The 17,985-nt window shown below is 40.2% G+C and overlaps 1 protein-coding gene across 3 annotated transcripts in view; it reads left to right on the top strand.

Annotated features, from left to right (window-relative positions):
• Positions 1-17,985, top strand: part of LOC146398640 (uncharacterized) — a 246,506-nt gene that overhangs the window by 184,243 nt on the left and 44,278 nt on the right. For 2 of the 3 annotated variants that reach the window (XM_084982033.1, XM_084982030.1), the window contains one exon: positions 12,006-17,092. The exons of the other annotated variant lie outside the window; for it this stretch is intronic. The gene's annotated coding sequence lies outside the window, so the exon portion shown is untranslated. Of the gene's footprint in view, positions 1-12,005; positions 17,093-17,985 lie in introns of those variants that run through there. 3 annotated transcript variants of the gene reach the window in all.

Raw genomic sequence — 17,985 nt, 5'->3', positions numbered from 1 at the left:
CTTTTCACCATTGAGAATGATGTTTGCTGTGGATTTGTCATATATGGCCTTTATCATGTTGAGGTAGGTTCCTTCTATGCCCACTTTCTGAAGGGTTTTTACCAGAAATGGCTGTTGGATTTTGTCAAAGGCTTTTTTCCACGTCTATTGAGAGGGTCATATGGTTTTTATTCTTCAGTTTGTTAATGTGGTGTATCACACTGATGGATTTGCGGATATTGAAGAACCTTTACATCCCTGGGATGAGTTCCACTTGATCACGATGTACCATCCTTTTTAATGTATTGTTGGATGTGCTTTGCTAGTATTTTGTTGAGGATTTTTGCATCTGTGTTCATCATGAAATTGGCCTGTTGTTTTCTTTCTGTGTGGTATCTTTGTCTGGTTTTGGTATCAGGGTGATGGTGGCCTCATAGAATGAGTTTGGGGATATCCCTTCCTCTGCAATTGTATGGAATAATTTCAGAAGGATAGGTATTAGCTCTTCTCTAAATGTTGGATAGAATTCACCTGTGAAGCCATCTGGTCCTGGACTTTTGTTTGTTGGAAGTTTTTTAATCACAGTTTCAATTTCAGTTCTTGTGATGGGTCCATTCATCTTTTCTATTTCATCTTGGTTTAGTCTTGGAGGATTGTACTTTTCTAAGACTTTGTCCATTTCTTCTAGGTTTTCCATTTTATTGGCATATAGTTGCGTATAGTAGTCTCTTATGATCCTTTGTATTTCTGCGATGTCCGTTGTTACTTCTTTTTTTTTTTTTCATTTCTAATTTTATTGATTTGAGTCCTCTGTCCTTTTTGTTTGATACTCTGGCTAGGGATTTATCAATTTTGGTGATCTTTTCAAAGAACCAGCTTTTCATTTCATTGATCTATTCTATAGATTTCTTTGTTTCTATTTCATTTATTTCTGCTCTGATCTTTATGGTTTCTTTCCTTCTACTAACTTTAGGTCTTGTCTGTTCTTTTCTCTCGAGCTGCTTTAGATGTAAAGTTAGCTTGTTTATTTGAGATTTTTCTTGTTTCCTGAGGTCGGCTTGTATTGCTATAAACTTTCCACTTAGAATGGCTTTTGCTGCATCCCATAGATTTTGGAGTGTCGTATTGTTGTTATTTGCTGCTAGGTATTTTTTAATTTCCTCTTTGATTTCTTCAGTGATCCATTGGTTGTTTAGTAGCATGTTGTTGAGTCTCCACGTGTTTGTGTTTTTTTAAGTTTTTTTTCTTGTCATTGATTTCCAGTCGTATAGTGTTGTGGTTGGAAAAGATGCTCACTATGATTTCAATTTTCTTAAAGTTACTGAGGTTTGATTTGTAGCCCAGGTTGTGATCAATCTTAGAGAATGTTCCATGTGCACTTGAGAAGAATGTGTATTCTGTTGCTTTTGGATGGAATGTCCCATAAATATCTATTAAGTCCATCTGGTTTAATGCTTCATTCAGGGCCTGTATTTCCTTATTGATTTTCTGTCTGGTAGATCTGTCCATTGCTGTAAGTGGGGTGTTAAAGTCCCCCACTATGATTGTGTTATTGTCTATTTGTCCTTTTAAGGTTGTTAGCAGTTGCCTTATATATTGTGGTGAACCTATGTTGGGTGCATACATATTTAAAATTGTTATATCTTCTTCTTGGATTGATCCTTTGATCATTATGTAATGTCCTTCTTTGTCCCTTAAAATATTCTTCATTTTAAAGTCTATTCTGTCTGATATGAGTATTGCTACTCCAGCTTTCTTTTGATTTTGCATGGAATATGTTCTTCCATCCTCTCACTTTCAATTTGTATGTGTCCCTAGAGGTTAAGTGGGTCTCTTGAAGACAGCATATATATGGGTCTTGTTTTTGTATCCATTCAGCCAGTCTACGTCTTTTGGTTGGGATGTTTAGTCCATTAACATTTAAGGTAATTATTGATATGTATGTTCTTATTGCAATTTTGTTAATTGCTTTGGATTTGTTTTTGTTGCTCTTTTTTCTTTCCTTCTGCTCTTGTTCTTTTATGCCTATAGAAGTTCCTTTTTTTTTTTTTGTCTTTTTTTTTTTGTTGTTGTTGTTGCTATTTCTTGGGCCGCTCCCGTGGCATATGGAGGTTCCCAGGCTAGGGGTTGAATCGGAGCTGTAGCCACCGGCCTACGCCAGAGCCACAGCAATGCGGGATCCGAGCCGCGTCTGCAACCTACACCACAGCTCACGGCAACGCTGGATCGTGAACCCACTGAGCAAGGGCAGGGACCGAACCCGCAACCTCATGGTTCCTAGTCGGATTCGTTAACCACTGCACCACGACGGGAACTCCAGAAGTTCCTTTAGTATTTTTTGTAAGGCTGATTTAGTGTTGCTGAATTCTCTCAGCTTTTGCTTATCTGTGAAGGTTTTGATTTCTCCTTCAAATCTGAATGAGAGCCTTGCTGGGTAGAGTAATCTTGGTTGGAGGTTTTTTCCTTTCATCACGTTAAGTATATCATGCCACTCCCTTCTAGCCTGCAGAGTTTCTGCTGAAAAATCTGCCAATAACCTTATCAGGGTTCCCTTGTATGTTATTTGTTTCTTTTCCCTAGCTGTTTTCAAGATTTTCTCTTTGTCTTTAATTTTGGTTAGTTTGATTAATGTGTGTCTCAATGTATTCCTCCTTGGGTTTATTTTATATGGTACTCGTGCTTCCTGGATTTGAGTGAGTGGTTCCTTTCCCACGTTAGGGAAGTTTTCGGTTATTATCTCTTGGAATATTTTTTCTGTCTCCTTCTCTCTCTCTTCTCCTTCTGGCACCCCTATAATACGGATGTTGGTGCGTTTCACGTTGTCCCAGAGTTCTCTGAGACTCTCCTCATTTCTTTTCAATCATTTTTCTCTTTTCTGTTCCGCATTCGTAATTTCTACGAATCTGTCCTCCGCCTCGCTTATTCGTTCTTCTGCCTCCTGTATTCTCCTGTTAGCTGCTTCTAGTGAAGTTTTTATTTCAGTGATTGTATTTTGCATCTCTTCTGGTTGAAGTTTTATATCTTGTATCTCTGCTCAGTGTTTCCCGTAAGTTATACATCTTTGCCTCCAGTTTATTTCCAATGTCTTACATCATCTTCAGCATCAACAGTCTAAGGTCTTTTTCCTGGAGGCTGGGAATCTCCTCATTGCTTAGCTGATTTTCTGGGCTTTTTCCTTTCTCCCTCATCTGAGTTATAGTTCTCTGTCTTTTCATTTTTATAGGTTTTTGGTGTGGCGACCTTTTTACAGATAGTAGAGTTGTAGCCTCTCTTACTTCTGATGTCTGCCCTGCCTATGGCTGAAGTTGGTATGGAGGCTTGCTGTAGGCTTCCTGATGGGAGGGGCTGATGCCTGCCCACTTGTGGGTGGAGCCAATTCTAATCCCTCTGGTGGGTGGGGCTCAGTCTCTGGATGGGATTGGAGGCAGCTGTGTGCCTGAGGTGTCTTTAGGTAGCCTGTTTACTGAGGGGTGGGGCTGTGATCCCACCTGGATGGTTGTTTGCCCTGGGGCTTCTCAGTGCTGACTGAAGGGTGGGGCCAGATTTTCCCAAAATGGTCACCTCCAGAGAAAGGCTTTTAATGTCCTTCCCTCACAACAAGCCATGTTCACCCCTGTTTTCCCAGGATGTCCTCAAAGAACTGCAGTCAGGTTTGACCCAGATTCCTATGGAGACTTTGCTTTGCCCTGGGACCCAGTGCACACGAAAGTCTGTGCGTGCCTTTTAAGAATGGGGTCTCCTTTTCCCCAGTCCTGTGGAGCTCCTGCACACAAGCCCCGCTGGCCTTCAATGCTAGATGCTCCAGGGGCTCTTTTTCCCAGTGCCAGATCCCCACACATGAGAGTTTGATGTGGGGCTCAGAACTCTCACTCCTGTGGGTGAGTCTCTGTCAACCAGTTACTTTCCAGTCTGCAGGGCTTCCCAGCCAGGAGGTATGGGGTTCTTTATATTACGAAATCACCCCTCCTACCTCTTGATGTGGCCTCCTCTTTTTCTTCTGGAGTAGGATATCTTTTTTAAGGTTTCTGGTCCATTTGGGTGAAGAATGCTCAGTCTTTACTTGTGAATTTTGTTGTTTTTATGAGAGAAGTTGAACTCTAGTCCTTCTATTCTGCCATCTCAACCATTAAACAAGACATTTAACCACAGTGGCAGTTCTGTGACCTTTGAATCAAGAGTATATTTTGATATCCTCCTTAGCTCCTCTTTCCTAAAAGTCTTGGTTCTAACGATCCAGTTCTTTACAGGGTAGTATCCTGGGAAACACAGTGATTGTATTCATCTCTGTATCCCTTGCTTAGCTTTGCAAGTGTCTCCTGGATTCGAGCAGAGTTGCTTCTAGATCAAGGCCAGCAAGTGCCAATGAAGGCAGTTTAAAAAAGGAAAAAAAATAAAATAATAATGCTATTTTCTTCGATTGAGGCTCAATGTGGCCAATAGTAGGATGAGACAGCTAAAGTGAGTCTAGGTTCAATTAACGGATGTATGGAGTCTAGAGTCTAGAAGGGGATATTACTGCTCAGACCACATCTGGACTATTGTGCTTAATCCTAGGCCTGAGAGACCCAAACAAATGAGCTACTATTTAGAGAACAGTGAAAGGGGTGGTAGTAAAATATGAAATTGTTACATGAGTTAAGAATTCAGGGAACAGGAGAAAGTCCTCATTCAGATTAAGTTCTAGCAGAAGATGCATGATCACCTGGAGGTTTTGAAGATGCTGTATGATAACATTTTTTTTCCTCCTCACTGAATAACTGTAATTCCAGTAGTAATACTAGTAATACTAATACTATTACTACTAATAATACTGTTCCAAGTTTTCAAATTTCTTCTTGCAAATATAATTTTCTTTAGTAACCCAATAGCTTGAGAAGAAATTATTGTAATCTGTGCTTCACAAATGAGCAAGTGGACTCAAAGTAACTAAGTTCTTTGCTCAGGGGGGTACAGATAATACAGAAAAGTCTTGGGCTTCCAAGATTACTGACTCCAAATCACAATGGGTAGTTGTACCAGATTATCTATGGGATTCTTTTAATTTTTAAATTTTTTATTATTTTTTATTATTAGTTTGTCTTTCTGTCCTTTAAGGGCCGCACCCTTGGCATATGGAGGTTCCCAGGCTAGAGGTCTAATCGGAGTTGTTGTCGCCGGCCTGTGCCAGAGCCACAGCAACACCAGATCCGAGCCTTGTCTGCAACCTACACCACAGCTCACGGCAATGCTGGATCCTTAACCTACTGAATGATGCCAGGGATTGAACCCGCAACCTCATGGTTCCTAATCAGATTCATTTCCGCTGCGCGACAATGGGAACTTCTGGGTTTCTTTTTAATCTTCAGGTTTTTTTTTGCTTTTAATAAACTTAGAGGTTTAGGAAAATGCTCTTCTTATTCATCCATTTATTCAGGCAAACTCTTATTACTAAATGTCAAAAACTGGGAAGGTACTGAGGCTTGCAATATGAATAAAGACAGTCATTTCTATTGAGCATCTTGCCTTGTGAAGGGGAACCAAGGAAGTAGATTATTGGAATGTCATATGACTGGAAGGGACACTACAGGAAAAGCTAAGAGAGAAAGTTAAAGTCATGTCATGAAGGATGAAAAGAGAAAGATGAAAAAATAGGGTGTAGGAGCTGGAGGGTACTTTGGGCATAATTCCTTAAAAGTCCTTGGGTTTTGTATTCACTGTCTTTATTTGTGCCTTAAAAGGGCAATCAAATCCTTCCAGTTTCCCCAGGACTTTCTTGGTTCTATCAATAAAAGCTCCCTGCCCCCACAGAACCTCTCCATCTGAGAAAACCTTATCTTAGGAGGTTAATGCTGGTTAGACGAGGTAGAGGTACAAAGCATATGGAAGGGTCCAAAGAGAAGTCGGCTTTGATAGTATGAGGAATAAAACGTGGCCCCAATACACTTGCTATTGCTAAAATAATCGTTTTGGTTTAATGTTTTCCTTTATTGTCATAAGCGCTAAATGCTAGGTGACTTCTAAATACTCAGTTGGTCCCAATAGAAATAAAGAAAAATACAAACCTAATTGATCTTTTGTTTTTGTTTTTTATCTATTTTATTTATTTATTTATTTTTATTTATTTATGTTTTCTTTTTAGGGCTGCACCTGCTGCATATGGGAGGTCCCAAGCTAGGGGTCAAATGGGAGCTGCAGCTGCTAGCTACACCACAGCCACAGTAATGCCAGATCTGAGCCACATCTGCAAACTATGCTGCAGCTTAAAGCAATGCCAGATCCTTAACCCACTGAGCGAGGCCAGGGATCACACTCACATCCTCCTAGGTACCAGTCAGGTTCTTAAGCCACTGAACCACAATGGGAACTCATGTTTTTGTTTTTTAATAAATTTTATTGGATTATAGGTGACTTACAATTGTTATCGTAAACCTGATTGATCTTAAGATGGTAAGTGCAGTAGTACTAGCCACATTTGACATTTATCACAAGTTTCTAGTACCACCTAACACATGAATTATCTTTCTGGAAAATAGATAACATAGACAGCATGTTGGGAGCTACAGTAAAACACATCTATTATTTGGGACTATAAAAAGTGGCCACATTATAAAAATTAAGGTAAACAAAGAGGCACAGAAGGATATCTGTGAAAGAATCCTGCTCTAAAAGACGCTTAAGAACATGTGAGATTTGGGAAATATCCAAGCCCTATTAAGGTGATTAGAAGGCATATTCAAGTCTGAAATGTAGGCTTGCTAAAGAATAGTAGGCTGATTAATAGTCAAGTATGGGAAATCCGGAAAGATGATATTAATACATCACTATGTCTCTGGGGTCTCAGTGGAGGAGGTGCATAGTCCAGCTAATCTATGTTCTTAATGGCAATACTGTAACAGCCCTTCCACATACACCAACTACCAACTTAACTCTTCTGTGACTTCACATAGTTATTTGACTTTCCATGAACATTTTCCATGGGAAATTGACAGCCACTTATACTAGACTGTAAGCTCTAGGAGTGCAGGAAATGTGTCTGTCTTGTGTACTTTTGTATCTGTGTGTCTAGGACGGGATGGGACAAAATGGAGCTTAATATTGATTGAATGAAATGGATATAACTTTTTATTTTATGATCCCTCTTTTATGCATTTGATGAGCATTGATCTTTGAATAATTAAAGACCTTGAGCTTGGAGTTCTGTAGACTAGAATGCTGTGGGCTGAGCTGTATTCTACCCCTACCCCCTCCCACGGTTTGTATGTTGAAGTCCTAATCCCATACTTCAGAATGTGACTGCATTCTTTTTATTCTTTTTATTTTTTTGGCCTCACTAGTGGCATATGAAAGTTCCCGGACCAGTGACTGAACCCATACCACAGCTGATACCAGAGCCACAGCAGTGACAATGCCAGATCCTCAACCCACCAAGCCACCAGCACACTCCAAAATGTGACTTCACTTAAAGATAAAATCTCTAGGAGTTCCTGTTGTGGCTCAGTAGGTTAAGAACCTGACATAGTGTCCTTGGTTCGGTCCCTGGCCTCACTCAGTGGGTTAAGGATCCAGTGTTGCTGCAAGCTGCAGTACAGATTGCAGATGTGGCTTGGATCCAGTGTCACTGTGGCTATGGTATAGGCCTGCAGCTGCAGCACCCATCAACCACTAGCCTGAGGACTTCTATATGCCATAGGTGTGGCTGTTAAAAAAAAAAAAAGATCTTTAGAGAGGACAGGTAATTAATTGAGTTAAAATGAGTTACTTGGGTGGGTCCTACTCCAATATGACTGGTATCTTTATAAGGAAGGAGATTGGGACACAAACTGCACAAAGGGAAGGCCATGTGAGGACACAGGGAGAAGGGGGCCAGCTACAAGCCAAGGAGAGAGGCTTCAGAAGGAACTAACAAGTCAACATCTTGATCTTGGCCTTCTAGGTGCCAGAGGTGTGAGAAAATAATTTTCCGTTGTTTAAGACACACAGTCTATGATACTTTGTTATGACAGTCCTAGTAGACTAAAACACAAGGCCAGGTTGGCCATGTGGGAGGGTGGGCCGTATGGCCTCTTTCTTTGACATAGCCATTCAGTCTGGAGTAAATGATGGTTAAAGGAAGGTAGTATTAGATTTATTTTTCAGATAACCACATTAAATCTCTAAGAGCCCAGAAGTTAAATTAATTTCAATCATGAATGAACAACTTATTTGGTGCTACTGTCTTTTAAAAGTTTGTTACTTAGAATATTATTCCTGGAAGATCAATGGAGAAAAGAATTCTAAGATCAAATAGGTTTGGAAACATTGCATACAATTTCTTCCCCTTAACTGTCACACAGCTTATTCATATGCTAAGGACTTTGTGACACTATATTTAAGAAAAACTGTTTAATTTTATTAAATCCAGTATTTACCAAATATTTTGACCAGATAATTTATTCTCCTATAACAAACATCTCATAAAATCTAGTACAATGACTATTCCATTGAAAGTAGTTCAACAAAAACTCATCTATTAGCATCACCAATCTGCACTGCTGAATAGAAATCAAATACCATGGTAGTCAAAAGGTACTAATTTTCGATTATAAAATAAGTCCTGAGGAAGTAATGAACAGCAGAGTGACTATAGTTAACAATATCGTATGGTAATTTGAAAGCTGCCAAGAGAGTAGACCTTAAAAGTTTATATCACACACACACACAAATTATAACTCTATTTAGTTAACACCTATGTTAACTAGACTTATTGTGGTAATTATTTCACAATACACATATACATCAGATCATTATGTTACACACCTAAAATTAATACAATGTTATATGTCAATTATATCTCAACTTAAGGAAAAAAATAATGAATGGTAGATAAAAATTCTGTTTTCATAATAAAGTACCAACATTATTATTAGTCCATGGGAATATTGGCCTCAGTGTCTCTCAAATAAATTGATGACATATGGGTTTCCCTCCAGCCAGACTGCCCTGCCATATTTGTCCTCTTGGTCATATTTCAAAGTGCTTCTCAAATTTCATCTTCTTTGTACAATCTTTCTTGATTCTTTCTCCTCCCCTGCACCCCTTCCCCCTTCCATGAGACATAATTGATCACAGTCTTCCTAGACTGGGAGACTTAAGGTCAAGGTGTGTGTCACACTCATCTTCTATCTTTGGCTCAAGCAAAGTGTCTGATACATGGTGAGTGCCCAGGGAAGGGGGACAAAATGAGTCATTTCCTAGTTTTGTGACCAACTTTTGGTGCTGTATTCTTTGGCCACCTTACCTGGCCTACATTTTTAAACATATTAAACTCATATGATAAAAGTTTTTTCTCAATAGAATGTTCTAGAAAAAAGGACCAACACCTTTAAAATACTAAAATCAGAAAGCAGTATTAAGCATCAGTTGAAACAAGTGATGGCCACTTTTTGAATAACAATAGCTCCCATGTATTACACACCTATGATGAGCCAGATCTGTGCTGAGTGCATTGCACACACTATTTCTACATAGTAATGACTCCTGTTTGTTCTCTGTTGCCTCCACATCCAAACAAAAGCAGAGGCACTATCAAAAACACAAGCCGAGCTGACTGTTCTTGTGGGGGGAATTGTGAGGAAATAGGTGGTGAGAAAGAATAATTTTCTCTTGCCCATCTTCTTCCTCTGCCTATAATTGAACAATCTCTATCTGAGACCTCCCAGGTGAACAAGATGAATACACTGCCCTGTTTTCCACAGAAGGGAAAAATCTGGCTTATGTATCACTAGCCTGTGTAAATGCATGAGAAGAAAAAAAAATATATGGGGGGAAACAGGTAAATCTTCCCCATTTATTTGTTTTCTCATGTAGTCATTAACTCGGTTATTGAAGATGAGTAAGATATGGTCCTTCTCTGGGAACTCTCAGCCAAGTGGGAGAGACAGGCTTTCACCACACACTACAGGATAAGTTCCATCTCGGAAAAGTGAACTCTGTGCTGTTCAAGTCCAGAGGAGAGTGTCTTCATCCAGGAATGTGTATCGCCTTCAGTAGTTTTCAGCTCCACAGAACTCCCTGCCATATCCTTCCTGGGGCTATGGTCATCCTGTTTCTTTCTTTCTCTCATTCCTAAAATCCAACTGAGTCTTATCAGTCCTATCGCGAAAATTCAACACCAGTTAGCCTATTACATTCTAGCTCTACTGCCACCACCCTGGGCCAAGTTGCCACTGTGTCTTGCCTGGACCACCACTAACTTTTCCATCTGTACCCACCCTTGACCCCCTGAAGACTGTTTCCCATACAGTAGCTACAGTGACTTTTTCAATTGCAAGTCATATTTTTAGATGTCTTTGCTTAAAAATTCTCCATTGCCTTACTAAGCACACTTAGAATAAAATTTATATCCTTTATCAAGACCTGCGAGGTCCTTTTGATCTGTTTCCTACCTAACTCTCAGATGTTATCTGTACGTTCACTTTTTTGTCTTTGTGCCTTGAGCACACTTGGTCTTGCTTCAGGGCTTAAATGTTTATAGTTTCTTCTGTCTGAAAATTCTTTTCGCAGGTTCTTTGCCCTAAAGCTTCCCCTTCTCAAATATTAGCTCCACAGATAGATAGGCCTTGCTGAAACTAGTGTTTTCTCATTACTCCTTTCATTCCCCTTGATATATATAATCACGGCCCTTATCAGTATCTGAAATTATTTTCTTGTTCATGTTTTCCTCTATGAGTAGGCATGTTCCATGAGGGCAAGGATTTTACTGTTTAACTTAGTACATGCAGTATCCTCAGTACCTTAAACTGTGTCTGGCGCATAGTAAAAGCTAATTTAAAAATTTCTGAAGGCATGAAAGAACGAAGAGCATCCTCATGATTCTTAGAAGACTGTGACCAGTAGAAATTAATGATCACTCCTAGAATGAAGGGCAAAAGAATGTCTGAAATCCACTACCTGAATTTCCCTTAGGAGTCTCTAAATATTAAAGCAAAGGTCTACACACTCTTCAATAAATGATAGTTATAGTCAAGAAAAAAGTTTATTCAGGGATTTCCCGTAGTACTGCCACTAAATCCCCTCCCTCGAGATAGCATGAGATAGAAAGAGGTGAAAGTAGCTTCTAATTAAGTCCTCTGGGTACTGCAGAAATAAAGCCCTCTTGGGATGGTTCAACATAGTCAAAATTTGGAATCCATTCTATTCTAGAATTAATAATAGAATGAAACTCGAATAGAATGGAGTGGAAGACCTGCTGAATCCAGGGGTAAAAAGAAGTTAGAGGGAATGGGACGTGGAGGCCAGGGAGACATCGCACCAGTGAAAGAGGAAAAATGTCAGTTCTTGCACTTTATCTGTGAGCCAACCTCTCTGGGAAACTACGACCCTCCATTCCACTGGGGAAAACGTATCTGGTGTCAGCTTTATGTGACAGAATCCTCCCTCTACTGGATTCAATGGGAAAATCATGTCAAGGTGTTTTTTTAAGTTACAGAACAAGAAAAGACCACACACTGTCATTGATCCATGGTAGATTTTCATGGCAGAGGAAATAGTTGGGGGATCCCGCACATTCTATGATAAGACATGAAGGGCATGTTTAAGAATCTGATGTAAAAGCACTTAGAAGAATTTTGGCATTCGATAAACATTCACTTTCTTTTTTCCCCTTCCCTCCTCCATTCTTCCCCTTTCAATCTACAATGAAGTATAGCAAAGATGAGCAGTCAACAAAATGCATATATTAAAGTTTATAGATAAAATAAAACCTATTTCTTCTAAAATTCATATGGACAAAATATGGATTTCCTTTGCAATAGTTTTCAAATAAAGAGGATATATTTGAACATGCTCAAAGTTAGTATCTTTTTACTTTGTAACATAATTCATCTTATGATTAAAAACAACAATCATGATTATAATAAATAACTTATCATTATCCAATATTTTCCCAATAACCATAAGAACTGCAATATCTCTAGTGTTTAGAACAATGCTTGGCACATAGCAGGTGCTAAGTAAATATTTCGTTGAAGGCATAAAGGGCTTAAGAGTTTCCTCTTTATTCTTGGCAGAATCTGGCTGGTGGAGAGAAAGTTGGAGTGATTGCTCCTGGAAGGACGAGCAAAAGAATGCCTGAAATCCACTGTCTGTACCACTAGTTCATTATCATTATCATTATTGTTACTATTATTATTATTTCTTTAAATGTGCTGCATTTGCTAAGGATATTATCCTTTTGGAATTTTAACCCAGCAAGACTCTATGGGGCTGTGACAGATGCCCTCTGAGTCCTTCACCTGCCTCTTGTTTACAAAAGACTTTAGCCTTGTAGGCCGTCCCCAAGTTCCAAACAATAAATCTAATCAGAGTAGTGAACAGGTGCAGAAACAAAGAAAAACACTCAAGGAAGACAAAATAATAATAGTTTAGCCATGGAACAAAGTCAAAAACCTTTAGTTTCTCCTCAAGGGCAATAAATTATATTCTGAGCCACATCCTTTAAGCTGTTTTGCAGATACTAAACCCCCAACAAAGCAGAAGTAACCTGTATGCTGCCAACAAGTACATAGACCCCAGAGTTGTTGGAAGGTTGATGGTAGCTCCTGAATATCTCACCACCAACCAGTCAGAAGACTGTCCATGAGCTGATCACACACCCTACAACCCTCTCCCTCACTCTGGCTTTAACAGTCTTCCCCTGAAAGCCATCGGGGGATTAGGGTCCTTTAAGCCAGCTACTTGGACTCCTTGTTTGATGCCCTGCAATAAGTGTTACACTTTCCTTCACTACAACCTCATGTCAGTAGATTGGCTTTACTGTGTGTGGGAGAGAGGACTCGAGTTTGGTTCACTAACAGAAATACTTTTACATACATTGCATGAAATCTCACGGTCCCTTCGCAAGGCAGGATTTTGTTTGTTTGTTTCTTTTCTTTCTTATTTTATTGCTAGAAAAATTACAGCACCATGTGTTTAAATAACTTGCCTTCTCCTTCACCCAACTGTGCCTGACTCAAGTTTAAAGTCATGATTTTCTGACTCTAATCAAGCAGGCCACCTAAGGGTAATATGTGTTTCAAAGAAAGGAGGAATAGGCTGCAAAAGTCAAAATCTGGGGAGGAAAGTTAAAAAGCCACTGCTAAAATTTTTAAATAGTGCTGATGAAGAACAGCAATAAAATCTGGAATTATTATCTCTGGAGAAGTGAAGGCTGAGGCGAATCCTTAATGATGGCATTAAAGGACGATATGTGATTATTATAACAGTGTGATAGATCGTAAAGAAAAATGAAGATGTTTCCATCTTTTCTGGGTACGGAATTAGAATGAAACAGCTAGAGTCAGAGGCTACAAATATATTAAATCAGCAGTTCTGGCCACGGCTTTAGAGAGGAGGAGAATGTACTCCAGGGAAGCTTAGAAGGAAAGTTAGGGAGCCGATGTAATGGTGGAGGCCTATCGCCCCGAGATCCCCTGAGAGCCCCTGAATCCATCTTTCTCCTGGCCCCAACCCAGGAGAATCACTGGCTGGTTAGAGTCCCTTTAACTCACCAGTCATGGCTTGGCTCACGAAATCCAGACTTACCAAAGATTTGACAGTGTACTAACCCAGAAAATGGTTCATCTCCACAAGTGCTTACTATTGGGCACTGAGGCCACAAAGGATGACAACATGATATGGGAAGAGACAAGTCAACTACCCGTGTGCCTGACACAATGAAGACTCAAGCTGAAATATCCTGGCATTCCATAAAGGTTCATTTGTCTACACTAGTTGCTGGCCATCTGGATTCTGTAAATGCGATAAAGCTAGGCTTTCTCCTGTTCCCTGAACCATCACAAACTCACCAAAGTTTATCAAGAACTCTTTTGGTTTATATTTTTGCCAGAGTTACTGTCTCAAAACACATGTATGGTAATGTCCTCCTCACATCAGGGAATGGGACATAGCTATAGAAAACACAAAAGAAATCTCAGGTGTCTTGCTTGGCATTCATGGCCCTTTGGAATCAGGCTCTAATCCGTTCCACACATCCTGATTTTAGTGGTGTTAGAAAGCCTTGGCACAGACATCAAACAGGATTCATTTTATCTCTCCTGTGCCTGGTTCAGGCTCTGACACAAAGCAGGTACCCAATTCATGTTCCCTGAATGAATGGATGAGTGAGAGACACGGGGAAGTTACCCAACCATGTCTTTCCCCAACGCCGCCAATGCATTGCATGCACTGCACTTTCTACCTGGGAAGTCTTGCCCTCTGTTTCCAATTTCATTTTCATTTATGATAGCCCTAGCTATTCATAGTCCAGATTGTGACTTTTCTAGATATTGGAATTCACCCTCTCCTCTGTTTTCTGAATTCTCCTTGTGGATACTGATTTTATGGTACTTCTTCACTCTGTCCTGAAGGACAGCTTCTGGTGTGCACATCATTTCTATCCCATAGAATGAAACCTGGGTGAATGAAACCTGAGCAATATTTCACTAAACTTTGCATCATCTGTAATATTTTGAGCATGAAAGGGTCCAAGTAAATTTCATTTAGCCAGAAGCCCCTCAATCTGCATTTACCTTCTGTATTTCCCCAACTTACCATTTCAATTCTTCATTTTCCTCAATTCACCCCTCACTGTCCTGTTTTAATGGGTAACCCCTTACTCACACCCCACAAGTGTCTCCTGCCTACTCATCAGATCCTTTAACCTCTCCTACAAGCCTCGGCTCAGGCCCTCCTCTCTTTTTGGGCTACAACTCCTCTGCACTTTCCCATGTTATGAGTAAGCACTTGAGCAATGACAATGACTATTTTAGAGTCACAGAGAAGACTGAGAAATCAATACAGAGATGGTGGTCCTTTGGCTCTTGGAATGAGAATAAATGACCTATAAATCATGGAGGAAGATTATGCCTCTCTAAGGAGAACTGCTTTCTACTTGGCTTCTGCCCACATTTCTGAGCTCAACTCTCCTTTGAGGAGGACCTCACAAGCCTTCTCTACCACCAGCTCTGCCCCAAAGTCTCCATGTATCTCCAGGCGATAAATGAGAAGGAGTTGTAGGTTCATTGTTTGATGTCCAAGAAGAGGCTATGGCAGGAGTGGTGTGAGGAGTGGTTTGGAGAATGGGGCAGAGTCAAGGTGTGGTCCAGGCAGAGGGGAATTAAGGCAGCCAGGAGATGGAGAGCAGGGGAGGGGGTGGTCTGGGATGCCCCCTGCTCCTCTGTGATGAGATGGTAAAGAAGAAACAGTGAAGATGATCCGAGTTCATTTAGATCTGTGTTTTCCCATCCTGGCCAGCTCAACTTTCCTTTCCCCTCACCGTATCCGTAGTTCTTCCTTTCCTTAAACTCTTGTAAGATATTCTTCCCCCTTTTCACTTTCACTTGCTTACCCATCTGGATGTTTTTCTGCCAGGACCTGGGTTTCTCAACTTTTTGGCTTTTTGGCCCAAGTCTATCTGAGTCATAGCTTTGTGTAAGGTAGACTTATATCCTGAGCTGTTTCTGTTCCTGGTGGGAGATGGGAGAGGCATGCGGCTGGAGGGACCCCTGGAACCTTCTTCCCCCTCCTAACACTATCTTAAGGAGGACTGCCACCAGGAATGGCGTTCTCCAGTGCTCAGTTGTCCATCCTGGACAAAGCAGGCTAATGACCTGAGGCTGCCTTTCAGAAACGATCTGCAGGGCTAAAGCAGCCACCACAGAGATAGAAAAAGAGAAACAGCCACAGAAGAGGAGTGTAGAGAAGTGCCCACCCATGGTTTTAAAGCTGAGGCTTGAGATGGAGAGGAAACTTTCTTATGATTAGCCAGGATCCCAAAATGTCCAAATTTTTTGATACCAAATTGAAGGACCATGATGCTGGTCCTTCTCTCTCAAGAACCCTCCCACCAACTGAGCTAACAAAAGACTGTTTCTTCAGCAGACATACAGATGAGCAGTCCCAGTTAACTACACCAAAAAACTATCCAAAAGAGTCCCTTAATTTTTCATTCTTTTAACTCACTAATCTACTGGTTAATTTCTGTGTGTTCATGCAATTAGCATGTGCCTGGAATACAGGATCGTGCTAAGGTATGGAAACAGGGGCTGTTTAAGAGTGGAATGAGTCATGCCAATTTATACAGATATGTTTGCAGATATCAAAAGTGTATGACAGCCCGAACCTTAAGTTATTCCACCGTTCCTAATAAAACCTTACTTTGCAAGAAGAGGAGAATGGCATTATTTTAATGGGATCTATGCTTCTCTAAATGTCTATAAATCAAGGGCCATTTAAGAGGAGAAAAGCATCTTCCCCAAATTCTATGCATCAGAAAGGCTTCACAGTCAAGCTGAGCTTTCAGGAGGAACTCCTTCTTTGAACTATTGTTGGAGGCTTGAGCAACCAAATTTTATAATCTGGATCATAGGATAACCACGGATTGAGGAGTACTAGCTTCAGTAGACCCTCTATATATGACTTTTTCCCCTTCCTCCATGGAAATCCTCATGAATTTGCACATGAAGAACTGGCAAGAATTAATAGGCAAGAATGGACAGCTACATGCGTCCTGGCATGCTCTGCTTTGAACAAGCCAACTACATTGATTGGAGAGTTGTAGGAGTCAGAAGTTCTCTTGTTCTCTTGGAACGACTTCCCACTACTTGGCTCTTTACCTACCTCTTGCCTATCGTTTAAAGTTGGGCTCTCTCTTACTTGCTCCCGAGGGGCCTCCTCTGATAATTCATCTCATGATCACCCTTCCTTTCCTAAGCCTGCACTGCCCACACTGTCCTCATTAATAATCTTTGGCATCCCATCTACACCTCATTATTCGGCCACATTGTGTTGCTTTCTAGAAGTTTCACGAGCTGAAATTCCTTGTCCTTAACTGGACTGATTGTTCCTTTAGGGCAATGTCTGTGACTCATTATTTTATGTCCTCCATTTTCAGGAACTTAGAGTTGGAAATCAGTTAACGTGTAACTAGTTGAATCAAATCCTATACTGTTGTGGGCATCTCCCAGAGATATATTTCTTTGTAAGACAATATTTTAAAATATAGAGCCTTCTGATTAAAGATACTTTTAAAGAGCCCTGTAAAATGCTAAACAAACTCAAGACTTTGTCTTAGTTTTAAACATAAAGAAATGGAATAAAGTCTAGTGTTGGCATTGAACTCATTGACCCTCTTTTGCATTTTCTTTTTGACATGGAGATATGTTAATAATAACAGCACTGGATGACCTTCATCTGTAGTATCTTACGCTAAGTGCTTTACTTTCTTCCTATTAGTCCTTTGGGATGGGTACTGTTATCATGTTCATTACTTGAATAAAGAAACTGGGATTTAGGAAGGGTACCCAGCAAAGATTTCCATCCACTTATTTAAAGGCGGAACCAAGTTTTGAACTGAAGTCTATCTGAGGCCAGATCCCAGCAGTTAATCACTGATCTTTACAGCCTTCCTTCTGTGACTAGGTGAATTCTTGCGTATATTCCTCTTGAAAAAATAAGTTGAACTCTCAAGCACTACAAATGGATGCTAAGTCCAGGATGGTGGCGTTTACCATGGATTTGTACCCTTCCAAAGTACTGTAATGGTCACGTTTTCATTTAGTTCTGCTGCCATGCCAAAACCTGGTCCTTCCAGGCTTTATGATTTTTGGAATAGGCCAGGTTACAGGGCACTATGATAGGATGTTCTAAAATGGAAATCTAGCCTGTTCAGTACATGAAGACTTTTTTTTTTTTTTTCACTTTTGATACATGCAGCTGTAAGCCATACATTTTATGGAAAGACAATGAAAAGGACAAACCCCTTTAGCTTTGACAAACCCCTTTAGCTTTGACAAACCCCTTTAGCTTTGACAAACCCCTTTAGCTTTGACCACTAGAGATTCAGGGACTTTTTTCTTAGGGGATCTGTGATATGATACAATGTCTTGCATCTCTGGGTCATTAGCACTAAATTCAATCCAGGATAATAATGGCCACAACTATTCTGTGACTATCTAATGCTTTATGGGAAATGAATTTATATTCTGGTAGAGTCCAGGAATATATGTACAG

Source organism: Sus scrofa, chromosome 11 (assembly GCF_054392235.1).
Source record: "Sus scrofa isolate SSC_HxYL_T2T_F1_AM1 chromosome 11, Sscrofa_HxYL_maternal_Yorkshire_Landrace_v2.0, whole genome shotgun sequence".
NCBI lineage: Eukaryota > Metazoa > Chordata > Mammalia > Artiodactyla > Suidae > Sus > Sus scrofa.
This window is presented reverse-complemented; position numbering and strand designations above follow the sequence as displayed.